Source organism: Lagopus muta, chromosome 1, assembly GCF_023343835.1.
Source record: "Lagopus muta isolate bLagMut1 chromosome 1, bLagMut1 primary, whole genome shotgun sequence".
NCBI lineage: Eukaryota > Metazoa > Chordata > Aves > Galliformes > Phasianidae > Lagopus > Lagopus muta.
In genome coordinates, this window is record NC_064433.1 from 138,785,719 (window position 1) to 138,813,491 (window position 27,773).

Below are 27,773 nucleotides of genomic sequence, written 5' to 3' on the forward strand. Positions count from 1 at the left end.
TCGCTATCTGCGCTTCGCCGCCTGCGCTTCGCCGTCTGTACTTCAGTCACTCAACTGGACTGCACTTCTCACCCCAGCATTGTGGTGAGGTCTATACAATTCAAACAGACTCTCTCTCTCTCTCTCTCTCTCTCTCTCATTGTATTTTACTAATACTATATTTAGTAAAATCATTTGTTTCACCTCAGATCAGTGCTGTTGTTTTCAAGTATTTTGGGGTCCCCTGCTTCCCCTTTCCCAGAGGCGCGGATCCGCAGATCCCTCCGCCCTGCTGGTCACGGAACTGGGCCGGACCAGCCCATAAACCGTTGACAGCAGGTTACTCACCTAAAATAAAGCATCCCCTGGATTTTTGCACGTAAATGCCATGTTTGATGACAGCTTTGGAGCCATAGAAATAAACGATGCTGCCATTCCAGTTTATATTTCTAAAACTCTCAGAAACGAGAAAAACAAATTCAACTGATTATTGAGAAACTGGATGGATTGTTCTTGCACTAACTCTTCACTATGACAGCTCCATTGACTGCAGTAGAACTGCAAGATCAATTAATGTGTTCCACTAAATTAAAAGCAGCCTGAAACTTACTAGGTAAAAATGTATGTTTTCTCAACATGAAACTCTGTAACTTCTGCTTTTAACTCTGTTTTGCTTTGTGTTCAAGTGTGCACTTACAAAAGGAGATTTTTATTTGTCAGTCCATGTTCTTGCCTTTCCACACCTCATCTTTGCGGTTTGGTTTTGCCCAACCAGTAGCAAATGTAGTCTACATCCCAAACAACTCACGCTGAAGGAAAAGCAGCTGCTCACTGACACCACTCTCCCCAGCACACAAATCTTGCACTTTTGCAGAAAGAGAACAAATACTTGAGGAAAATACACATGGAGTTCGATGCTCAAGAGTTATAAGATTAGGTCCAGTGTATTGACTGGGGAAACAGCCTGCAGGCCCTAGGCCAGCAAGGCTGCTTGCCAGTGACTTCATTAGGGCTTTTGCCTATGAAAGGGCTGCCTGTTTAGATCCTGGAAGCTTACATCAATACGTCATTTTGTGTGACTAAAGTAAGCAGAACGCGTCCAAAGTGCCAGCCAGTTGCGGACCTCAGCCTGCCTCCATTTGCAGGCAGTGTCACTCTTAGGAAATCAAGTTTTGGTTTGGTTTGAGGCTCTTTTCTATAGGACTTTAATCGCTGACTTCAGCTGACGGAAGTTTTTCACGCAAAGGTCTCCGTTCTCTCTTATATCCTCCCACAAAAGAGGCAGGCAGCCGGTCTCTGATACAGACTGCACCCAGGAATTTCAGACGCCTCTAAACTTCTGCAAGTTTCAGGTGGCCCTTTCCCTCCTTGTGATCACCCTCCAGCCTCACCTGACAGCAGAGGGGCAGTCACAGCGCAGAGCTCCTCTGCAGGGAGAGAAGCAGGGAGGAGAGAGTTAGGGATATGGTGTGGTAGCAGGTGCAAAAACTTTGCACATCTGGCTGTGGACACTGACATACTTACATTGCAAAAATTCTAACAGCTGCAGCTTCAGCAGTTCGGATGGCAAAAAGGGGGACAATTCACCAATCTCCTTCTTGGCTCCAGGACAGTGGGAGGAAGGACAGACCAGGCCAGTGGGCAAATTGATCCTGGGGTAACAGATTTATGTCAAAGATACAGAAAGCAGAAAAACAAGGATCGTGCTCCAGCATCTTGAGTTGGCACTGTACACAGTACCCTCATTTGTGTAGAACAGAGCCATGAGTTGCAAGAATATTGAATTTTTTACTGAATGCTGAAAGATATCTAGCGAGTACTACACAGCTCTGTGGCAAATCACCTCCCCTCTGATCTTTTTGAAGATAGAGCATACTTTTTTCTTTCCCATTTGCTTTTATTTTTTTCCCAAAAATTCATTGAGAACATGGACTTTAGTAGCTCCATACTGACAACACACAAATCTTTGCTAATGGACAAATGGACAGCGGATACCCTAGTAATAAAAATAAAAAGCAGCATTACTTCTGGAGAGTTCAGCCACTGTTTGCAGCACAGCAGTTCCAATGATTTCTAAGAATTCATTTAGGACTGCGTCATCACAAACGTGCTGCAAGTGTCACACATGTATACTTACTACTCTGCTGCATCAATGCGGATTTGATCAGTTTATCTTCGACATCAACCTTTCATATGCTTCTTAGTCATTTCCCCACGATGACCTCATCAAACCCTCGCTGAAGCAACGCTGAGCCACTGGATGACTCCAACCTTCCCACGGTGCAGCCCTGCTCCTCAAACCATCCTCGCTGTCCTTTCGCTCCTCTTTCCTGCCTCCCTCTCCTCCCCGCTCCTTTCTCCCTGGCCCCGCACCCCACTTCTGAGCCGGCTGCGCTTACCTCTTACAACACACATCCTCGCAGCGCAGGGAAAGGAGAAGCCAAAAGCACAAAGTCTACTTTTAGCAGATGGGTTCTAATTGTACAAACTTTAGCTGGGGTTATTTCTCTCTCTACTCCTCTCCCAACCCGCTCCCAAATTCCCCCCCCCCCCCCCGTTTTTTTTTCTCCCCCCTTCCCCCCCCCCCCCCGGTTCCTGGGTTGCGCTCCCTTCAATCTTGTCAGCTGTAAAATGGGTCTCTTTTTAACCTATAATGGATCTGCGAGATTAAAGGTGAAGCCATGAATTAGCGGCGGTGACAGCCCAGCACGCTGGCCCCGGCAGCGGGGGGTCTCCCTTTGTGCTCGGCCACTCTGACCCCCGGTGCCGCTCCGCGCCTGTGGGAACCGGCCCCGAAGAATGTCGGGGTGGGGCGGACGGCCGAGCTGCCCCGACCGCTGCCGCCCCGCTTTCTTCCCCCGCAAATATTCTGACATCAGCCCGCCGGGCCGCCTGGCAGGGCCGGCCTCACGCCTTTATGCCTCGTCGCCGGGGGACAAAGCGGGCTCCGGGGGGAGGGAGAAGGCAGAGGGGAGGCTTTCCCAACGCCAACTTTTTCAGGCGCCCCTAGGTATGCGGTGGCTTTTAGTGCCACGGGTGGTTTTTCACGCCAGGTGTTGGGTTGGGAGGTTTAGGTGCAGGTGCCAATGGTGGAAGAAGGTGAAGTGCAGACCCGAAACTTGAATTTTGCAAACAGAAACAAAGAGCAGCCCCACTGTTGGTCCACCACCTATTTTTTTATTATTATTATTTTATTTTTTTCCATAGGAAGTCAAAATCCTTGTTAGAACCATAATGAAGGTACGACGTGCATCCAGTTCCCTCCATGAAAGGCTGTGCTAAGGAAATGTCACACACCAGGCAACACCAGAGTGAGAGAAACAGCAGTAACAGGAGCTCAGGGAGCACCTGGGAACTACGTTATCCTTCTTCTTTGTGTTCTCTACTGAAATCTAGGCAGTGCTGTCTGTCTTTGGCTTATTTTCTAGGACAAGAAGCGAAACTTTTCACAGTCCTTACCAATGAGTGTACTAATGAATGTGAGTCCTCATTCTAGCCATTCTAGCAAGCTGTGGTAGAAAATTTCATAGTTCTGGATGTTCTTTCTCAACACTTCCAAAGCAACACTATTGCACATCTCGTTACAGCTATCCCAGCCCGTGTTGTTTCTCTGGGGGATACAGCATCAGGTTGGATATCAGGTAAAATTTCTTCTCACAAAGAGTAGCGATGCAGTGGCACAGGCTGCCCAGGGAGGTGGTGGAATCACTGTCCCTGGAAGTGTTCAAGAACTGTGTGTATATGGCACTGAGGGACATGGTCAGTGGGCATGGTGGGGGAGTTGGACTAGATGGTCTGAGAGGTCTTTTCCAACCTCAATGATTCTATGATTCTATGAAAATTTGCAGAGAAAGGATGGCCCAAGAGGAAGAATACAAAATCTTTTTAGATGCCTACCTCCAAAGTAGTAAGTCCTGCACTGGAAAAATATTGCCATATGTGGAATTCTCCCATTTTGCTCTTAGAGATCTCAGGCCACTTGCTTATCTGCCCCAAGAGGAGTAATTTGGCAAACAGCTCATCTTTTCACTTTGCTGAGTCCTGAAATTCACGTGAAAAGGATCTTGATACAATCTTGGAGTAGAAGCTAAGGGAAGTCTTCCCTAAGAGAAGCCAAGTGCTACAGCCTGCTTTGTTCCATTATATGATCCTATTTCATCTTTTCCACTGCCCACCAGCTATGACTCCGGTAGGAGTGTGAAGAGATCTCAGTGTCTGGAGGATCATAGAATCATAGGATCATAGAATGGCCTGGGTTGAAAAGGACCACAATGATCATCTAGTTTCAACCTTCCTGCTATGTGCAGGGTCACCAACCACCAGATCAGGCTGCCCAGAGCCACATTCAGCCTGGCCTTGAATGCCTCCAGGGATGGGGCATCCACAACCTCCTTGGGCAACGTGTTCCAGTGCATCACCACCCTCTGAATGATCCAGTGAGGAATTGGAGAAGAGCTGGGAGACAGTGACCTTGCTGTGTATTGCGTCAGATGGGAAACAGCAAGTCAATACCGAAAAGTACTCTGTTCCCCTGCAACACAGACCTGGGACAATGTGAGTCTCCATGTAGGCTCATTGGCAGCAGAAGAGGATCCCATGGGGACTAATTCAGCTCCAGGCTGGGGTCATTTCCAGTCCTGTCGCTATGTGATGCTGCTTTTTGCTGAGCCCTGAACAATTTATAGCAAATAGTTTATAGCAAATACCGATACCTTTTAACTGTCACAATAGTCGTTTATTTGTGGAAGAAGGATGGCATTAAGAGTCATTTCAAATGACCAGCACTCCTTCAGGATTTCAGTATCAATCCTACAAGAATCTAGCTCTGAAAAAAGTCCTTTGTCAAAAACATCATAAGCCAAAGTTTTAATTCATATGTATGGATGTCCCTTTCTGATACTGCTCACTTAGAAAACAGCACAATGACACATTTCATTCCCTGTCACTTGGGATGCACTGAAACATCAAGCTTTCAGATGGCTGCAACTTCTCTCATATACTACTGAAGGCAACCAAAATGTCTCCATTCGAAATATAAAACTATTTTATGACCAATCCTCTTTTAGGAAGGTTTGTTATAGAGCTAAAGTCAATTACAGCTCTGCTCTTTTTTTTTTTTTTTCCTTTTTCTTTTTTTTTCCTTTTCTCCCAGATACCAACTAAATTGTATTGTGAGAAAAGTATAAAGAATTTTTATTTCCATTAGATTTTTATTTTAATCACCTAAAAATCATTCTTATGGAAATGAGAAAGACAAAAAGATCCCTCAGGGACTGAGAAACTTCACTGATTTGCATCATTAACACTGAAAAGAACTTGTCTGGAAATGGCCCCTTCACGTTTTCTTTTATTTACATTTCCAGACAAAAATAAAATTAATTTCAACAGAAGGTTTCTTCTAGATTCACATCCCATTTTGATTAGCCTACCTATTAAAACGTGAATGTAGCTTGCTGTGCTTTGAGGGGCTGATTTTCTCTTTGTTATACTGGATTTCCCCCCCCCCCCAAGTTTTTACCCCATTTGTAAAGGCTTTGCAACACTGGGACTCTCAGCAATCACTAATTGTATTAGCACTCATAATTAATACCGGTAACTGTTAAAACACTTTCTGAACAATTGCCATTTGCAGCACAGAATGAGAGAGAAGTGACCTTCATTTAGCCAAACTCTGTGCTTTTCGTTCAACAGGGCTGTCCAAGCATAAGCAAAAATGAAGAGACAGAGACCACTAAATCTATATTCAAATGCAGACAAATTTCTATGACAAACTAGTTCTTTCAAGGCTCAAATCGAGATTTGAGACAGTTTACCTTCTTTGTGCCTTCTAAAGAGTTTTCCGTAACAAACTTCCAGTGTCATCACTAATAGCAGCTCATGCCAAGGATTACTTTCTTAAAACTGCTACTCAAGCCTTGTGATTTGCAGTACACTTCTTATTACAGGATACATTATGCAGAAACCCTCTGCTATGTGATGGGACATGGCAACCCTGCTGTGAGAATGCCTATCAGCGCTTCTTTTAAGGCCCTTTCTCAATTGTCAGCAAAGTATTTTTTAAGGTTAAAAGGTGTAAAATTATTCTGAAATGCTTTTCTGACCTGTCGCCTATCACTGCAAAAAGCTATAGTTCATTTTTTTTTTTTCTAAAATTGTATTTTTTTAAATGTGATAATATTATAAGAATAAATCTAGTAAGAGAAATATGGTTTTCTATGCTTTTCATGATATTTTTGTAATTTTTCAGTACCGATTCACATGAGCATTGTGGGTCTCTTTTATTTCTGATTTTCTTCATTATGATTCTTCCTCTCCCATGAGTCAGTTACAATGTACAATTAATAAGAAACCAGCATTTTTTTTTTTCCAAGTCTTTTCATTTTATTTTTGTGGATTGTTCAAATGAATTCCTGAATCATATTCTCTAATGTAAAAGTCAAATGCAGCAGGGTCATGAAGCATAATCTCATTATTCTGGTATATAAAGCTCACAAGATCTGTCATTCTTCAAGTGCTACCTGTACTTTGATTGAAACAACATTGAATATCAGCAGGAAAACTAGAAGAAGGCTCCTATTCTCCAGACTAGTGGCTGGCTTTTGTAGCTTTGCAAGCTGCTTAACTCTCGATTTCCCAGGCTACGTAAACCATTTGAGGTCAATGATCCCATAGTTTTAAATCCTGTGCACAAGAGGTTACCATCTCCCATTTTCTGTAGCTTAGAATTTCCAATTGCAGCTGTTTGTACACCAGCGCAGTGCTGGGAGACATCTGAAATCACTTTATACTGAATCTCATGGTCTGTATTTTAGCATGGTTTTATCCACGTGTACTGGAGAACTCAGCCTTGTAGTTGTGTCAGACATGGAGGGACTCAATGACCCCCCCGGTATGTGATTATATGCACACAGCAATGTGTGCTGCAGCTGATGCCAGGGAGAGTACAAATGGATGGCGAAGAGGAAAAAGATGCTGTGCTACCTTTATTCATTGAGCTGCGTGACCTGTACCAAACGAACAAGATGTTTATGCCCAGGACCATGACACAGGTCTAAAATGGGGCAAAAATCTAAAATGGCATCATTGTTTTTCACTCAAATTCTTGTGGGGATTTATATCAGTCTTCTCTAACATAGACTGATCTACTTCTCTTGCAAAAAAAGCTATCAGTGGCATCATTAGGGCTTTATTCCTGCACCTCTCAAATGCTTTTGGTAATGAGAAGTTCTCCCCACTCAGATGTGCAGGTTTAGTTCCTTCTGTCTGCTGGCATTATTCCGATAGAAGGCAATGACACTGTCTGCTTCACACTGATTTTGCTACATATCCACTTTATTAGCTTTGCTTGCTTATTTTGGGAGTCAAGACCTGGCCTAGCACCTCTCAGAGCATGGGAGACTGCGCTCAGGTCACATGCTCCAGCTGGCACCTCAGCCCTTGCCCTTGTGTAGCTGCAGGATAGGAGCAAGCCTTAGCTTCACTCAGCTCTGAGTGCCAGGAAAAAGTATCCAGACCCTGGACATGAGGACAGAAAGTGAACCTTCATATCACCACACCAGAAAGGGATTCCACACGCAGCGTCTTCCAAGGATGACGACCACCTGAACAGCAGTGACCCTCTAGCACCTAGAGATGCCTCCAGAACATGCATCCTAACCCCACTCCTCTGGTCGTTCGTGTTCAGTTATGCAAAATGGAGTGATTCTTCTAGACAGTAGACCAGGACATTTCTAAAACTACTCCCAGAGATTTTGAGCTCTAGTAATTAGAAGATTATTACAAGCACAGAGTGCAAGCAAGGTCATTGTTGGCTACAACAAATCACTAAAATCTTGATAGTGGACAATTCTAGATGAGATTGTTACAAACATTATTAAGTTAGATCCTAATAACCAAACTCCTTGCTTTTCAAAATACATTTTTACAAAGTACAAATATAAAGCCATCAAACTGAATGCCTGGTCTTTATTCCTTGCCAGTCTTCCTGCAACTATTCTGAATGCTATCTAACAATACTTGTGTTCTCAAAACCGCACTTCTTCCATAAGGGGCTTCAAGGAGTTGATGAAGTGACATCTGCCTTTGGCTCTCTCTAGATGCTGTGTCTTTGAAGAAGTCTATTTTTTGTTCACTCTCTGCATTGTTAGGCATGTCCAGAATCCCTAGCATACTCCATACATTAAGAAATCAGTTTACTGCCTAAGCATATAAGCTAATCCCCTCAAGTTTCATCTTTTCAGAAATTTAGCCATGTGCTTAACAGTAAATATGTCAGTAGTCCCTTGCTTACTCTCAAGTGTTACTTTAAATGTATATATAAGCTGTGTGTGGTTATTGTCCTAGCTTAGCTTCAACAAGAAGAGGTTATAAAGTCACTTCGGAAACATGAAAAAGAAAAAAAAAAAGGAATAGACAATGTAATGCTATCCAGTTCTCTGTGACTAGACAATTACAGTAAAAATCACTTGAACCTTGCCAGACTGACTTCCCAGGGATCTCAGTTGGGATTCATGTTTTAGCATTTTAAATTCAGATGTCTTGTTCTGAAGCCGGGGTTCCTTTATCTCATTGGAAAGAAACATGCATCTTCAGAGGCACTTCATCTCACCCTAAGGCAGGCATCTAAGACCCTAACAAACACAGTTCTCTTGTGTCACCAGGAAAAATTCACAGGGCTCCAAGTGCTTGGGAAATGCTTACAGAGAGCAGCTACTGAAGTTCCACATTGAATTCCTTCTACATCCAAACTTCAGCTGAGACCAGGGTTATTGTCATGATGATGTTGTGTTATGACGAGCCTTCATATCCCCTCTCTTGCAGTCAGGCATTGAAATCGCCACTATGGAGACAAAGTGTAAGAAAATTAGAATGGGCAGTCCTCAGGAAACCAAGGATTTGTGTTTTTACATCATTTCAGCGCCATTAGCCAAACATCCACAAAAGAAAGTCCCTATTTAAAGTAGGTGCTACTTTGAGAATTCCTGTGTGAAAGGCAGTCAGTTAAGTCATCGGGTACATTCAATCAACAAGCAGAGTAGAGTTTCCTAATGGACTGTAATGGAAATCTACTGGTGAGCTCTACTACCTGCCAAAGATACTAGGTTAACTTTGCAGGACGCTTGGAAAAAAGCATCGCTTTTACTGTTTGTTGTATTCAGTCCAACTGAGGCATTGAGCACATGAGCTTGGCCATTCCTTTGGATTGCAATGGAGAGAGATTCCTGTTCTAGGAATCCTTGTCCAAAACAGGGTTTTGGTAGTGGACAGATGAAGCATATCTTTGAGTGCTTACAGGTTTGGGCAGGTGTCAGGAAATAAAAGAAGAAAGTCAGCCACAAGACACATTCAGTGGCAATGTGCCCAAGGTGGACATACACAACTATTTATTTATTTGTTTATTTATACAGGTGTAAATTAAGTAAGTGAGGAGTGAGGAGCAAACAAGTCAGCTTTAATAATCAGAGAATCTCTGGAGTTAAAAAAAAAAAAAAAAAAAAAAAAAAAAAGTAGCAGCAATGCAGCAACATTATGCACAGGTTTTTATTTCCGGATTTTATAATACAAAATATCATATATTTTTCTTAGTAAAAGAGATTGCTTCCAATCTGTGCTTTTTCATTGATATTCACTTACTTTGATACATTCTTTTCACCTCCTGAATATAGTAGATTGTTTTCCAAGTACTGTCTGAAAAAAACCAATTTTTATGTGCCTTTTATTCCCTTTTTTTTTTTTGTGGATATTCATACTTTTCAAAAGAAACACATATTGCTGTAAATCTAATGATTTTATTTTATTTTATTTTATTTTAGCATGCTGCACTGGTTAGTCGTCAAAACAAAAGCAGCAACTTCTTTAGATGTGTTCTGAAAAAGTTAAGCTAGAGTAGAATATAAGAGGACACAAATGTTTTGGCTTGCTTTTAAAATCCCCATGGGTTTTCATATATGTACATATGCCTATAAACATAGAGATATACATATAAAACACAAAGGAATCAGATGAGGTAACAGCACCCCCTTCTGAGAGTTAGGACCAGAACTTATACCCTCACTTTAAACTGAATGAGGACACTTTTCCACTTTTCACCACAGTGCTTCATCTTTTCTACGTGCAGCAGCTACTTCATGTTTTGTCCTGCTGTACCGAAATAGAGAGATGTATGCACCATTAACCTGGGATTTATCCATTCTTCCCTGTAACGTTGCAAGAACTGCTTAGTTACAGGCAGAAATTGCAATTTGGAGCTGGGAAGTCCACGCAAAATTCTTTTGTTCAACACACCTATTGAATGAGTTCATGCATTTGTTTTTTGTATGTGAAAGACTTTTATTTGCCTTTTACAGTCCAGGTATGGTGGAGAAAGGTGTGAAGGGCAGAGATAACTCAGCAGAATTATCATGCAATTCTTCATCAGGTTAGCTGTCTGAGAGGATGGAGCCTCGTGTGTTTTGAATGGCGCCTCCTCTTCCCCTTCCTCATCAGCTCTGCTAACTCTTGTCTGTGGGCAGGGCAGGGAAGGACCAAGCTCCCATCTTCCTCTTGCATCAGCTCAATAAATAGTTTATGCAGCCTCTAGTGGGATTATACTCAGCGCCATTCAGCATCAGAAGAGCTGCAGAAGGACTCTTTATGAGTCTCCCTTACTGCATACCTAGCATCAGCAAACATCAGCTGTCTCTCCTTTGGTCTGGCAGCACAGTTGACCCACCTATTTCCAAGCTCTAAAAGATAAAAACAGACAAAATGGATTCCCGCCTCTTCTATCCTTTCTCAGTGCCATATTTCCCTTCATGTAGTTTCATTTCAATGAGAATGAGAAGGTGCTTCCCTCACTTGCTGAAGATAAGATGGGCTCAGCAGAGCACAGTGTGGGCAGAGCTCTTGTAACGCAATGAAAAGCATCTCTGTGAATGGCTTCATCTGATCAAACAAAGCTGTATGGGCTTCGGAACCATCTGGGCAGTCCCCAGCTCACCAATACAGGGCCAAAATAAATCATAGCAAATAACAAGAATCGTGTCACAAAGACCTCACAGAATTAGCCTGAGAAATATAGCAAGAGTCAAGAATGAAAGGGAGAATATGAAGAGTACTTCTCAAATTCCCATCTCTTGCTGTAAACAGATCTGTGATATTTCTCAGCACATGCACTGTATAAATAGTAGCTTGCATACATGTTGCTGCAAAAAAAAAAAAATCTGTAGAGTCTGCAACAAAGCAACCAAAGAAACATCAGAACAGTATTGACTCTTTTTAAAACCGTAATAGAAAGAAAAGCGTTTAATGAAGGGTGCTAGACTCTAATGAAAATAGTGAAGGAACTCTGCAGCTTAAAGCACTGAAATCCACATGAGATTGAGCTATGTATAATTTGCCATGACAAATCTGTGCTCTAGCAGAAAGAGTCACAGCATGTGCAGAAAAAAAGTAGCACGAGCATAAGATAAGATAGACACCATTTCCTATTTGTGGTCCCAGAAAAAGAAAACAACAACAAAAAAAAAACCAGCCAAACAAATAGAAACAAAAGCCAGTAATACTGAAAGGGAAAGAAGCTCTCCTAGGATGTTTATAAAGGGATAAACATAGGAGTCAGTACAACAATACCATAGTATAATGAGGAAGATATTACATCTGATAAACTAAGTAAGTCCGTGAGATAGTGCTGAATCTGAAGAATGAGCTTTCAAAACAGCTTTTTGCAGCCCAAAACCTGTAGCAAGCAAGATGCTGAGGTGTGCATGAAGAATGTTGCTGTGACAAGGACTTATGAACTAATTACAGTGCGTATACATAGAAACACCTGAAGCCCAAATTACAATGGTTCTTGTTTTTTTGCTTAGTGCTGTTACACAGAGGGCTTTTGTTTATGATTAAGAGCTACATCTACACACAGAGAAAATGCAAAACTTAACCGATTTGGGGCAATTAGTTCAAACAGTGCCTGCATATTTGGGATCTCTCAGTTCAAGCGCAGCAAATGTGCATGCTAAGGCTTAAATTCCCACAGATACAAACACACAGATCACAATATTCATCAATTCATGCAAAAAATACAGTACAAAAACACTAATGTACAAGCAAATCTATTTTATTACAGAGTTCATTAGGACTAGTTGCTGTTAAATGGGATTTCTGCCACAAACAAATAATCATATCTTTGATAGTCCTTTGTTCATTTAGCAGCAATCTATTTCATCAAATAGGGGCTATACTTCCAGAAAGTCCTCTGGAAAAAATACAAAGCAAATACAGGAAAATATTAACATTCCAATCATAAATTTAAATGAACATTCTGTTCACACTTAGCAATCTCAATAGACCAAATAATATTAGATTTTGGAATGAGTTGAGGAGAAATAAATGCTAAATAAAGCCAAGGAATGACCAAGATGATAAAGTGCCTTACAAACAGTACACAAATGATCAGAGGGACTGAAAGGCCAACACAAATCTGTCAGCCTTTTGGGTGGCAGTGGTGGCAGTGGTGGCACAACAAAGACATCCTCACAACACATTCAGTGTTTCACACATTCAATGTTTTCACACATTCTGAGTGGCTGCAAACTGCAGGTAAAAACAGGCAATGGTTGGCACAGACAAAAGCAGTCAGAATCATGGACTCGTTAAGGTTGGAAGAGACCACTAAGATCACCTTGTCTAACCATCAACCCATCAAACTAGGTGTGGCAGCATAGCAAGCCAGTTTATATCAGCAGTCACAGCAGTCCAAACCATGGAGAAATGTCCAGCATTTCCAGAAGGAGAGGGAAATTCCATGCAGGATGATGTTGCTAAGCAAGAGCCTGAGCTCACATGTTCAGGAGGGCATCCAAGGAACAAATGCAGGAGATCAGACCCTCAGCACTGCCTTCTCTATACTTCCAGGTGAAAGATACAATACAACCACTGTGTCTCAGAAGCATCTTGCTGGATGGGCACAAAGGGAGTCAAGCTCCCTTTGGCCAGAAGGGAAGAAAGACCCTGTCTACCATGGGATGTATTCTTGAATCAAGGCTCACTGGGGCATGAAGTTCCTCCTAGACCTGATGCTCTACTATCACACCACACTGAGTAGATCCAGTGCTTCTTGATAACCAGTGCACAAAGGTGGCATTGGATGGAGGGATGCCATTGTCTCTTGCTTGCTCCAACCCCTGCTCAGCACATTGGTGGGCCACATTGCTAGGAGAAACTAGAGCAGGATGAAAGGATCAATGTTGGAAGAATTACAGGGTATGGGCAAGGAGAGTTGGAGGCCTGTGTGCAAAGAGAAGGAAAGGAAAATCAGGCAGGATGAGTGTCTGAGTAAGGATGATTATTAAAGGTAATGCCTTTCTGTGCTCGTGCTTTTCCAGTTACACGGCCAAAAGCAAGAAGTGCTGCTTTTAATATCATTCATGATGAAATTCAGAAAGGAAACAGGAAGGAGATTCAAAGGTAGTGGTTCACAAGCTCCCACTCCTGGGCGGATGGGCCAATAATTTTCAAGCTGTGGTCCATTGTCACTTGTACTGCAGGACTGTGTTTACCCTGTGACTTAGTGCCAGCAGTACCGCTGGATAAGGCCTTTCAGCAGATCAGCGTCAAATCCTATTTTCAAAGATTTAAAACAAAAATAACAGCAGCAACAAAGGCCTCATTAAAAAAATTAGCTCTGAACAAAACTTTGGCAAGATACTCTATGTCTTGGGCAATTCCCCCCACCCACTTTTAAATGAGCATGGATTTGTGGTTTATGAGATGTCTAATTGGTGTGGATTTTGTAGGCATTGTGAGACGGATACAGTTTCAAACTTTCCCAGTTGTTTTTTGGGTAAGAAAATACATCATGGGGGAGAACAAAGAAGGCCCACATAAGGGAAACAATGACATTCAAGTTGGGTAAGAGGAAAATTAAAAATTACCAGTGTTTTATAATATGCAGACTCCACCTTCTTGGTGCGTTTTGAAAGAAGCATGACGGGGGCACACATGTGGCCATGGAGCTTGGCAATCTCAGCACAGTGCCTGTGCTGAGACAAGAAGCCTCTGCTCCTGCGCTGCTGCAGTGATAAGATCTGTCATTTGTCCAGGAGTTTCTCTTCTCATGAGTAGAAAAGCATACTTCAAAAATTTAGAGAGATTGAAAATTCCTGGTCACTCTGAACACCAAAGAATAGTGCACGCTCCAGGACAACCCAGACAGAAAACTCCTGCTCCGATGTCTGACTGTGAAGCTAGAACAGACAGCTTACACAGCTGTCTTACAGGCAAAGTGGTAAATGCCTATTTCCTTGTCTGACATTCTGCCCTATAACCAGTTTACCAGTCTTTGTTTCATTCTGCCACACTCAGTGCTTTTGTCTTGTCCTTCCTATCTAACCCTGTGCCATTCTCTGTTACACTGCCTCTTGTTACTTCGACTCCACCGATCCCATCCCCTCTCTGGCTGGGCTGCAGCCTCAGTTTGAGCTCCTGAGTTGATTCATAAGGTTCATGTTTTCTTCTCTTTCAAAACCCTTCTGAAGCTTCTCTCTGCCACAGCAGTCATGAGAAATGAACAGGTGATTAATGGTAGAGATAACACTTGAGGAAGATAGACTAAAACTAGACAAATAAAAACATGTAGGAAGGCACATTACTGGTTTCTGTCTCCCACATCCACCACTCAGGTATCAGAGCAGCATTTTCAGAGAAAATATAGTATTTAATTTAGTTTGACATTGCCCTGGCAAGTGCAGTATAACAAATACATAAATAAAGACCACTTCAATGACCCAATGGATGGCCCAGTTGGCTACAGAGGAACTTATAGTCCCACTGGGTGATGCTGAAAGGTTTTTTAAGACCAAGCACAATCAAGGACCAAATAACTCACCTCTTCTGGAATGCCAGCAGCAGTATCCCCAAACACCAATTCACATCAGAGAGAGGAGCATCCAGGCAAGAGCAGACATTATTTCTTCCGATCCAGATGTACACCAAGAAAAACATTAGACCCCATGAGTCCCTTCAGAGAGCTAAGGAAATCTGACTTCCAGCAAACCACCACGTACCAAAAGCCTCTAGAATTAAGAACTGCAACACAAAGACAGCAACAATTGATTTCCTATTTCTGTGATTTACAGCTACATTCAGATAAGCTGGATGCGTGCTGGGGTAGCAGAGCACATGCAAGTACCACGGTACAGAAATATTCTGCTAGAACATTTTCTCTAAGAGACAAAAGTCGAGGAGTAAAATCACATATTTTTGCCCCACTGCTGCTTCTTTTGCCTTCCTTGCTTCAGAAGCCTTTGCCTTTTCCAAGGTCTCTCCTTAAACAAGAAGCAAAATATGTATATGAGGGATGCACATCCAAGAACTGTGAAAATGTGATGCACATCCAAGATCTAAGAAAAATCTTAGAACAATGTTTGTCCCTCCCTCACAGTACCATGAATTCAGTAGGTACATGAGCTCTGTTCTCTCTGGATGGAGTAGGCACACTTCTGAGCCTGCATTTCTTGCCTGAAGCAGCAGTCACTTGGTTATTTGTCCTGCCAACATCCTTTTGTTGATCCATGAAGTTCTGGCACTGCAGATGTGATAAGAATAAAAACATTTAGGCAATCGGTTAATCTAACAAATATGTTAAATATAACGAGACAATGAGATCAAATGCCCACTGCTTTCATTTACACCAGACATAAATCTCAGAGAAAATTGCACAGATGCAATCAGAGTTGAACACGAGAAGTGTTTGGCACATTTGAGCTCTGCTACCCTGAAGATAAGACTTGAAAAAAGGACAGACTGCCTATCAATACCTTCACAGAGCACACCCTTTTGAGCTCTGTAAATACATTACATTCTCCCCACAATACTTTTTTCTTTTTTCTTTTTTTTTGCAGGGTTGTCTTTGAACATAAATGCCCTCATTTCAAACTCAAGACTTTTAAAGCATCCTTCCGATACCTTTCCCCATTTTCGAATTATTAGTGAGCTACTTAATTGTACCTAACATTTACTAACTTTAGTCAAAAGCCTCTGCCAATGCACAAATCTATTTTTGAAATAAGTACTTTTAACAATAAAATATTTTTATAAGTTGTCAGTTGTTTGCAGGTGACCCTCATGAGCAGGTCTTATTAATGAAGGGTGAGAAGGAACTTCCTGGAGGAGGCAGCTCTGAGAATTGCAAATAAAGTAAACCCGTGTTGCGCTTTAATGGCTGAGTGTTGTCTCCAGATTCACTCCAGATGTTAATTCCAGATGTTAAGTTTGAATGAGAGTGTCCACATACAATTTTAACGTAATTTAGTTGATGTGAACATCTCTTCTCACTATCCACAAGCTTCACCGATGGGCTACACACAAATTTATGAGATGACTCTTATTTCACAGCCTTTGCCACCAAAAACCCTCAAAATATTACCTAAAAGCTGATCACCATAACTGTGAAGCTCCCCGAAGTGTGATTCACAGTGCAAGTAGTTTCCACACAGTTCAAACCACTTACATTTGGCATTATATTGGTGGGCTCAAAGTTATGTGAGTGACAAACCCAAAACACAAGACAGAATTAAAAGTATCATCACAGAATCTTATCACAGAATGACTCAGGTTGGAAGGGACCTCAAGGACCATCCAGTCCCAACCTCCCTGCTGTAAGTGTAAGCAGGGCTGTCCCCCACCAGCTCAGCTGCCCAGAGCCCCATTCAACCTGGCCTTGAGCATCTCCAGGGGTAGGGCATCCACACCTTCTCTGGGCAGCCTGTGCCAGCATCTCATTGCCCTCACACAGGCATACCTATGTTGGTACATTCAGCCATACTGAAGGCTACAAAGCTGTCTGGTGGAATATATCAGTTTGCTAGAATGCCACACTCACTTAAGCACTGCCCTTCAATTTAATATGTCTGAGGTTTGCAAGGCCAGCAGGAATGAAGGCAAATGTATTTAAGAGGATTTCAGCCTGCCCTCACAATATGCTTTCTCTGAAGTTTTGCCAGGTTTAGAAAGCTAGTGAAAGGGTTCAAAACTTGGGGAAAACAGTTCTGAATAAAAATAAATAAGCCTGAGTCTTCTGGGGGGGAGGGAGGGGGATGTAACTGGAAAAGAAATTACAGCCTGTTAATGTTTTTCCATCAAATTTCAAACTTGGAATAAAATGGCAGCTGCCCCAACCCATGGATACAATCACTTTGAAATCTCTGAGCAATATCACAAGTGTGAGACTGTGTACGTATGCATAGCATGCAGAATGACACACTAGCTCTGCAAGCAAACACGAGCACTGAAGTTCACACAAGACTTAAATACATGGAAAGCAGAGCAGCTGGGAAGATTCCAAACACCACGTCTTAGTTACTTAATCACCCTGCAAACACATTTCAGATGACTCTGTTTTTATTTGTTTCATGTTAAAATGCAAATCACATACCCTAGTTGTAATGAAACAATAAAATAGAAAATAATTTTTGGCAAAAAGATCTTCTAAATAGATTTTTTTTCCCCCTCAAATTGGCTTGTCAGATACATCCTCTGCTCAGTTTTAGTTCCTTCTCTACATTGCAGTTCTTTTGGTAGGACGCCAAAGCCTGTCAATTAACAGTAAGCCTATCCCTTATGAACAGAAGCAGGGACTGTGATCATGTTCAACTAAGATCAAGGATTAGTAAATCAGCATGGCACCAGATTGCAGACACTATTTAAACCCCACAGGCCTGCAAGCCAATGCAGCAATATTATATTCCAGCTGGATGTTGAGAACAGAATCGCACAGTTACAGGGGAACTCAGTTTTTACCTTTCCTGTGCAGGCAATTACAAGTCAACTTAAAATGAGTGCTGATTAAATCATGTTGGCTTTCTCAAATGCCAGTTAGGAAACATCCACATGCTGCCTCTGCGGGTATCTTATCAAGAACTTTCTATCAAATTAAACGTATTTCATTACACCCACAATAAATTATTTGAGACTGGATTTTTTACAAGCACACCAAATGTGCACCAGAGCTGTCACAGAGGTTTCTTCTTAGAGCTTAAAGCGCTGTATTGCTCTCTCAGCCCTTTCATGGCACATGGGGTTGTTTCAAGGTTGTTTCTGCCATTTGCTGCAGAATCAGGCACAAGGCACACAGTGAAACATTTTGTTGGCTTAATAAACAGCCTGACCTTCGGGCTTGATTTTCCTTGCCAGGAAATGGCAACCACCGCAGTGTGCATCCCATCTTTGCTATAAGCTTTCCTTCCCCCAATGAAGGATTTTTTCCCCCTTTTATTTATTTATTTCTTTATTTTCCTTGAGAAAGGGTTAGATTTCTTTTATCCCAGATCAAATGACAAGGGAAGGATCTGAGATGTTTACTGCCAGGTAAAGCACAAAGTCATGGGTGTCCAGGGGGACCTCATTCCACAACCCTAATACCAGGCTGAAAACAAATGATATTATCAGAAAATGATCACAGAAAGCAAGCCTTGCTCAAAGAGAAACAGTCTTTATTAACCTCTCTTTGAAATAACCTGAAAGCAAAGTCAAAGCACAATGAGGAAGGGTTACCTGTCCCCCTGTTGCTGCACCCACCAACTGTGTTTAGTGGGAACAACGTGCCATGCACTGCTAAACTGCTCGTGTTAACACAGTGATAGGGCTGTAACTAGAGAAGGCTCTTGGGTTTTTAGTGGAGGTTTTGCTTTAAAACTGTGCAATAATTTTCTACAACAGTAAAGTAAAACTGGAAGAAAAGATGGTGCTGTGATTTTCAGTCCTGAAATCTGTATCTTCTTTTTCCAGGTCAAGAATGGATGAAGAGGGAGAGAGGAAACCTCTGAGGGGTCCTGACCACTGCTAAAACAAGGCCTTGGGAGCTGCCTGCAGCCCAGCAGGGCCTTATGGCACTGCTTGACCAGCTGTCACTTGAGATCGGCAGTGGACCACAGGAGAAGGGATGTGCATCCAGGTGTAGTGTGTACGCTTGTGCTTTTGTGTAGGAATCACTCCCCCTAACTTGAGCAATCTGTTATATAAATATGTGCTTCTGAGCTGGTCACTGTCTGCTTTTGTGATCAAGAAGGAGAAGAAAGCATCTTAAAGTTATGAATCATACCACCTAAAGTAGGCTGATAAAATAGGGTCGTATTCTCCTCCAGCTATAAAGAGAACCAAGGGAGACACTGTCCACACATAAGGACAATTAATACTGTCTAAACTTTGCTGAATATCTGGAGATTACAGGGATGGAAATGTTCAAATGCCAATGTCCTGTTAATAAAAACAATTAATCTGAGGCTCCAAATAATATTCATTTAATGTCATTTTCTCACTTCCACGTTGCACACAAGCCCTGAAACAAAGGATGGAGCCTGCAGGTATCTATGCAATCCTGAGAGATGCATTAACTGGTTCTTTTTGATCTCTTTCACAAGTATCATACCAAAATCAGTTTCTTAGCAAATTGTATATTTTCTTCCATCAGAGCCGGGGGATTTAGCAATGGCTCTTACTCAGGACTTTCACAGGTAACATGGATATTAGGAAGGATGTTTTGTGTTTGTGATCTTTTTGCACATTTGTAGTTGTGTGTAAAGGAATTTATTTTCTTTTCAATTAGATCTGCAGGAAAAGCAGTAAACGACTTAATCTCTTTACTGAGAGCATCTTAAAAATTCTACAGGAGATTTCTAGTGTTAGACTCATTGAAAACTCCATGCACTGTTTTTCTAGCCTACAAAGAGACTAGCTTCTCATCCAAATGTTACAGGCACAAGCTCATGACTTACAAACACAACCCTTAGCATGACTTTATATACAAGCACCTAGGAACAACTAACACATTCTTGAGTACTTTTAAAGTTTTTTTTAATAAAAATTCTGTCCCGTATCTTCCAGTACTGAAAGATTATCTTGGAAGAAAATCTTTCTTAAAATCAGGATTTTTAAATGCATTAACACCTGATGTTTATTGAAGAGATAATAATTGCCATGCAAATGAATTATCTCTAGTGATAATTTTGCCTCTTTAATTTGGACCTGCAAGAAAAGACAGTTTGTTTCATTTGATGTTTTTGCTATACAATTGTTTGGATGGACAGACATTATTGGCTTGCTTGGTGTCTGATGGTCTCTGAACAGCTAAGTAAGAAAAAAGAAGTGAACAGGCTGCAGAAGTTCTGATTGTAAAACAATTGCTCTTTGGAAATGTTACCATGCCAAGTGAAAATTCAAAAACTGAATGTAATTTGGCACTGATAGAACTTGTTAGGGCTTTCTCTCCTCTTAGCAGTATCCTCATGTGACAGGATTTGGTTATAAGGAAACTCCTAAAGCAATCCTGTATCAGGTCCATAAGGAGTTTGAAAGCCAGTCTGAAAAGAGGGAGGAGAGATGGCAAACGAAATGGGGATCTACACGAAAAACACAACGAAGCCTGATGTAGCCTTTCCAGTTGCCTTTAAAGCCAAGAAGTACAAGCCAAAAGCTCCTCTGTGCCCTTCAATTCTCAAACTGTGAAGTAAATGTACACAATAACATTTTTTATATCCCCGAAACATAGACAACCATTCATTTGCTGAATCCAATTTATATGCCTATCTAGAAAACCTATATCAAGATTTAAAAATGTACACAGTGCAAAATATGCCTATTTTCTGTGGAAAATTGTGTTTGCTAATTAGAGGCGGAAATACTAAATTATCAATACCACTATCAGCTGACAGCTAATGTTTGTGTCAAACTGCAAAGCTACTAACGAGAAGCACTACAGTTTCGTAACACGGTCTTTTATTCCAACAAAAAAACCCCACAGGTTTTAGGAATTTTCTTCTGCTGATCTTTTACTGAGCTTATCAAGCTGAGCAGTCGTGGAATCAATCTCACTGAGGAGCTGCAATTTCTCCCCAGTTCTCCCATGAAGCTTAAAATCAGGGCTTTGGCAGCAGCCCTCCCACCCACCCACAGCTTTCATGGATACAGATATAATGTAATTTTATTTTTATCCTGTATGCTCTCATATGGAAAGTCAGAAATTCGTTTGCACAGTCACATCATGTCTATGAAAGCTGCAGGAAGGCAAATTCTGTCTTTGCAACTTAGGAAGTCAGGGTAGAGCTTTCAAATACTCCAGTCACCAATGCCTTTTAAAGGAAAAAAAAAAAAAGCTGTCCTTTCCTTGCTAATTTCTGACAGCAGGTACATGACTGAATACTAGGTTGAACCTACATCCTAGTTTGGTGTTTGTTCCCCTGTCCTAACAACCATTTATAGTCATAAAAGCATAGGACTGGGGCATCCCAGTTGTTCTTGTCTTTCTTGTCCAAGCAAATTCAAGCATCTTAATCCCTTTTTAAGATTGTGTCGACAGTTTAACATATTAACATATTAAAATAACACTTTCAGCAATCAGGAATTCTTCCAGTGTATTCCAGTAATACACTGATTTAGAGTTTTTCTGTCTGATCTGAATTTCATTTTGTTGCAGCCTAAGCCTGTCATTTCTCTCCTATCCATCTTAGTGAAGAAGTACACATTATTCTCTCCCATGCAGCAGCCCTTATTTCAGCACCTGCTATATCATATCTCAGAATTCCCTTATTTCAGGCAAGAGAGGTGAGAGATTCCATATTTTCTGGAGCTTTAATCATTTTCACTGCTGTCCTTCCAATTTTCTTCTGAAGATGCAATACTTCAAAATGGACAAAACAAGAGACCTTGTTAGTACTGAGCAAAAGGAAAGAAGAACTTGACATGTCATACACGCTGGATTCATATTTTTATATCCCACGATGATGAAGTTTTTGTTTGTTTGTTTGTTTGTTTGTTTGTGGCAGTTTATAGCCCATTTGTGAAGAAATTTGAATTCTGTTCCTGGCTCAATATGCTGCAGCCCCTCTCAAATTTGCTTGTTTTCAAATGTGCTGAACAGAATTTCTATTAGTTGAGACTGTTAATGAAAACTGACTGGGGTCACTGACACTCAGCTGCTCTTTTTCAATACAGTGAAACATGTCATTTCATGGTGGGAGAACACAGAAAATACTATTTTCTTTTCTACATCTGATTATATGTGTCATCTGTTCTATGTCTTTACACTGTTATTTGTAATGAAATTACCTGCAGCAGATCTCCATTTTTCAAATCCCAAATTTACCAAAATGTAAGGTTTGAAGCCTGGCTTTTCTTTTTATAGAGTTTCGTTTCTATTTGCTTTGTTTTTCTGTACAGAATGAGTGCAGTCAAGGGGAATATCCATTAAAGTTAAAGGATGAAGGGACTTATTACATGGGATGTGAGAATTATTTGTTAAATACATTTACTTCTTGGTAAATACTTCCAAGGCTAGGAGGAAGTGACTTGTTATGTAAGGATGTTCTGTCCCTCCAATTGGCAAGAGTGAAATTATCATAAGAAATGAAAAGAAAACAGAAATAATTTTCTGCAACCTATAGGAAGAAAAAATTACCTTGTAATGTAAATGGATGTCAGGGGGGAATCCTTCCATAACAAATTTATTTGTAGGTAAAATGAATGTTTAAATATATTAAAACAGCTGAGGTTTAAATACAAAGCATTAAAAAGCATTTGCTTAAAACATTTCACCAGACACCTCAGTTCATTTTTCCATTATCTTTTCATAGTAAAATCAAACTCCCACAGGAAAAAAAAAAGAGTAGGAGGCTGTGTTCTTTCTTCCCTAAGTGGACACCTGAGAAAGATATGTAAACAAGAGGAAAGAAAATTTTATCATGAGATGGCACAGGATTGGTCCTTCAATCCTTTCTTTTAAATATGTCTTTAAAATTGCTTTGAACAGTCTTTTTCTCCTAACCATGTGCACAGCCATGCTGTCAACTAACCTTGTCAGATTGTGGTGTTGTACTCCTAAATTCCAGTTTTTGCCCTTAAAACGAAATCAAGTGCATTGTGAAGGACAGTTTCCCTCAGAGAGTGTTCCAACCAGATGCCCTGGAAGGCACTGCAGCAAGGCTGGATCCTTCTGTCGCACTCCACCTTGCTTTGAACATCCCTGCAAAAACTTGCTTTGCACGCTAGGTATAATTTTATTTTTTTTTTTCCTGGAGATTAAGAATATTTAGAAAATTATTTTAAGAATGCTGCCTTTCTATCTGCCGAATACAGCTTCAAGGTGGGTCTAGACTAGGCAGCCTTGTGAGGACTCGCCTAGATCAGTGCCATGTTCTGGGTTCCTCAGTTATTGAAAGAAGTGAGTTATTTGCAGATTGACCAGAAAAAGGCAAAGGAATGTTCAGAAGACTAAAAAGACTTCCTAATGAAGAAGGTTTTATCCTAGAGAAGTTACAGAAGCAGTCTTCAAATATGTAAAGACTCCTTTAAATGCTCATGTTTATTGGTAAGCGTTCATGTCTGTGAAGGCTGGACAGCACTGGAGTTAAATGGAAGCAAGAAAAAGTCAGGTTAGGAACAGAAAAAGACTTTGTAACAGATAAACTGGAGAAGCAGAGGAACAGATCATGTGAGGAGACAATGGAACTTCTAGCATCAGAGGTGTTTAAGAAAAGATTGGGTGAGAGACCCTAAGGAATTGGAGTAAGTTATTCTGACTTGAGAAGGTCTAGTTCTGCCCCTGAGGCCGTGTCCATGACTCTGCCTAAGGTTTTTGTGAGCTGCTGTAGGTGCGGGGAGAGTAGGATAGAGAAGTGAGTATTACTGATTAAATGGGAGGCTACTCAACATCCTGACACAAACGAAGAAGAGGTCTATAAAAGCAGGCAAAACTTTCCTCAGAAGCTTTAATCTGTGACAAGCTACCTAGCCTTGAATTTAGATTATACACTTTCAAAATCTTAGAGAAGACTTGAATTTGAACTGCTGGAGAAGGGCAAGCATAAAGAACTGTTCACCTTCAATGAGTCAGTGCATACAAAAGGAGAGAGAAGCTTGTCTTTCCCACCCAAGGAAAAGTGCTCTTCAGAAGTGCTAGGCGGTGGAGAAAATTTCCCCTTAAACAAGTATTTCAAAAATGGTCTTCTAAGTTATTCAGTACCTAATACTTTGTGATTATTTCTCAGTGTAGAGGGAAGGGAGCAAACACTTCCGAAACACTGCATTGGCAGACGCCAAGGCAGAGAGCAACGTTTTGCTTCCATAACAAAAAGGATAAAAATTCAGCTTTCTCTCCTCGCATTCAGTGGTGTTTCACATAAACAGAAAAGTACCACTATCACTATTATTCAAGAAAATAACATAACTATCCTTCCTGGTGCACCTTGTTTTTATTCATTTGGATACGATCATATTGTGTGTGTGTGTGTCAGCACATGCCACATGACCATGGGGAGGGGGGTGGTTTAGTGTGCAGAATAATGTAATTACTCATTCTTGAATAAAAGGATAATTACTGTCACAGAAACCCACACAACTTGCAGATCTTTTTGTTCTTTTAAAAATTATATATACAGTATTTCCCACTTCCTAACAGGATGCATCCTTTTCCTTCTGATTCCCCCTCCCCTCACTTAAGCTGAGTTACATACATTCTGAGTGAATAACAGTGAATAACGAGGGATACCAGTAAATGGATATAGTAAAATATAAACTTATCTGGATTTTATAAAAATAACAGTAACCCTATCTCTCTGGAGTCACTGTAGTGAGTCACTGTTAGTTAAGAAATTGGGTTGCCAACAATGACAAGATTTCTTCAAGTGTGACTTTCAGCAGCACACCTGGAAGAGGCTGGGAAAATAAGAGGTAGAGCAGAAGTATACAGACTGACCAGATGCAACTTAACTTTTAAAATTCACATCAATGGATCTCATGTTTTAAAAGGAGCGATAGCTGATGTGCATCCTGCTGCAAGACTCAGCACATAGGGCAGATGGCAGGCTAGGCAGTGTGAGAAGTGACCCGAATGACTGGGAACCATCGAATTATAGAATCATTAAGGTTGGAAAAGACCACTAAGATCATCCAGTCTAACCACCGACCCATCACACCACTCCCACTAACTCAGTGCCACATCCACATGGTTTTTGAACACTCCTGGGGACAGTGACTGCACAGCCTCCCTGGGCAGCCTGTGCCAGTGCATGGCCACTCTGTGAGAAGAAATTTTGCCTAATATCCAATCTGAACCTCATCCACAGTCTCCGTCTGATGTTTGGGTGCCCTCCTCCTTCCTACCCTCCAGAAAGGTCTTTGGAAATGGAAGGAGTCACCACGGAGGGATTAGGGGGCTGTTAAAAGAGGAAAGACAGATTTATTTAAAATCTTTGAATCCCTATTGCCAGCACTGAAGCAAGGAGAGGAATTTCTTTCATTCTCTTGCTAGGTCTAAATTTATATATAGAGAGAAGCATCTGCCTGACTAGAAAACACTGGAGCAAGAGAAGTGGAATAAATACTGGGAAGTGCTTTAACAAGACCTCTTAACATCTGCTGACAGAATAAGCCTACTCCTTTTAAGTGGCAGTGAGGCTGTGTAGAAGGCTTTCAAAGGCGCCAGGTGAGACTGAATCTCACAGACACAACTGTATCTCTATAAACAACTGTTTAGGAGTCATCATTTCTTACATTTTCAAAAGAAATTGTTTGAGAACATTTCTCCCTAGCAAATTCCCACTAAAGATATGTCTACATTGCAGTTATCTTGGTTTGATGCATAACTGTGGGACCATGATATCTAATGTAACCCATGTCATAATGTTTGTTGGGAGTTTTCTCCTGCCTGTGGCTTCTACTGAACATTGGGTTGCCCCAGCTCCATTGCTGATAATAGCCTATTATGCAGACTAATGCTAACCCAAATGTCTTTTTGAGCTTCTGTGTCTCATATGTGGACACAGCCTAGCAAAATCTGGACCGGGGAAAACACACTGTACTCAGATTACTGATATAGGTCTGGCAAATAATTCATGTTCCACGATGGTATTCTGAAGTCCCCCATCTGACAAACATGATGCTCTGTCCCAAAAAGCACCACTTTGCCAGTTTCAGAAGCTGATACCTTGTTCCAAAGAGATTGTGAAAAGATGAGAGAAAAGGCTACTCTGCACCCCACCAAAAATAGCAGGCTGCCTGCTCCCAGCTGCAGTTGAAATTCCGTCTGTTTGCGATAACATCCTTAGCAACCAAAAACTGCACAAGACAATTCATGAAGGTGAGGGGTATCCAAGCTGCCAGCATTTTGAAACCAAGCTTTTCTCATAGGCCTCAAAAGCTAATTTTTTATAAAAATCTTGATTTTATTTAAAGCTCATCCAAGATATCTTTCTCACTCACAGATTTAGCATATCAATGTTCCTGGGAAGTCATAATCATTGCTTTCATTCTATAGATTTCCTTGCCCTCCAACAACTCAGATTATGTGTTGTCTCAACGGTTCCCTTCAAGTCAGCTCTGACAGCTGAGTCAGACCAGAAGAATGGTTGAATTAAAAAGCCTGACAATCTTCTATCCCTTATTCAGCCAATAACATCATTTGTTCATTGATTGGAAATTAGGAAGGCTGGAAGTAGTTTTACTATTTTGTTTGGTGGTAATTTACAACTGCTGATTTTGTGCAAGCCTCCGTATTTCTCATTTTTGAAATGCCAAATCATTGCAGAAGGAAAACAGGAAAACCTGTAGTAAATTGCAGGAAGTGTCAGAGCACAACCAGTTTAACCAGCAGGTGCACCTGACCGGTGCTCACAGCACACGTGAAGGTTTGCTCTGTTGCACTGGGTTTGGAGCAACGTTTGCAGGATGCCACTTCTGCCACACTGACAGACGAGCAGCTTCTGTGAAGCGAAAATAAGTGTGTCAGTCCTCCACTCTGCTCAGACTGCAGCCAGGACTCACGTTAGCCTCATGGTATGTTCTGCTGCTACCAAAATATTCTTCACAATTCAAAATTCGTATGGTTGCTCTCCTAATTTTCACTTAGCTTAGCTTTCAATCTTGGAAAATTACCCTCCAATTCTCTTGCTTTAACCAGGTGATTTATATTTAAAAAAAAAAAATTAATTATACTAATTTTCATGTCCCCACTTAAAGATAGTTGGCATTTGCTAACCTCTATCCTCTGTTAAATCAGTGTTGAACCCACTCCAGCTGTTGACAAAATATCTTCCAAATTTATTGAGTGGATTATTCATTCAGTAGGGTGCTGCATCTGAAATAGTGTTTTTCAAAGCCTATTCACATTTATCTATCCTTGCCTTTGACACCTAAATCGTTTTAATGGCAAGATCCAAGGTACTTCTAGATATCCACCCATTTCACAAACACTTACTCTCTCAAGGTTGGGCCCAGAACAGGCTGTGTTTTCACAGGCAAATTGCGAAGGACTCCTGAGGCGTGTCTAAGAATGACTCCCATCACCTTGTGTCTACTCTTCTTCTGAAAGATGAGGAATCAAAATGCTTTGATCCAACTCTCTGATAAGTGCGCCTCTGAATATGTTAGAGATTTTGATTCACCATCATAACCTTGCTCTGCAAGGTTATAACAAGTCCGTCTGTTGATACTGTCCATGATCCCTGAATTATATCCAAACTTTCAAAGCTTCTTGAGTATTATCTACATCAGAATTCTCTGGGAAACAGTCTACTTTGTTAAAAAAAAAGAAAAAAGTGTTGAGTAAGAAAAATGTTGGCATTTTAAAAGATTGTTTTTCCAGTTGAAAGAATTCTTCTCATTTCCAAAGCTTTAATTCCCTACCTTACCAAACAAAACTCAGAACGATCGTTTGAGGCTGGCAGACCAAATTTTATTTTGGTATCAGGGTTCACATATCTTTTATTTACATTCTTTTTTGATATTATATATAGTATTAAAATATCAATGTTAGGGGAATAGTCTCCTAG

General features: G+C 41.0%; 1 long non-coding RNA gene across 3 annotated transcripts in view; it reads right to left on the minus strand.

The window, feature by feature from the left end:
* Positions 1-6,057: 6,057 nt before the first annotated feature.
* Positions 6,058-27,773, minus strand: part of LOC125688434 (uncharacterized) — a 41,193-nt gene continuing 19,477 nt past the window's right edge. Inside the window, exons 3-5 of one of the 3 annotated variants that reach the window (XR_007374722.1) lie at positions 15,401-15,541; positions 14,843-15,042; positions 6,058-8,818 (exon numbers count right to left, since the gene is read on the minus strand). This is a non-coding gene — a long non-coding RNA (uncharacterized LOC125688434). Of the gene's footprint in view, positions 8,819-14,842; positions 15,542-27,773 lie in introns of all 3 variants that reach the window. The other 2 variants (XR_007374721.1, XR_007374720.1) reach the window with 2 other exon arrangements.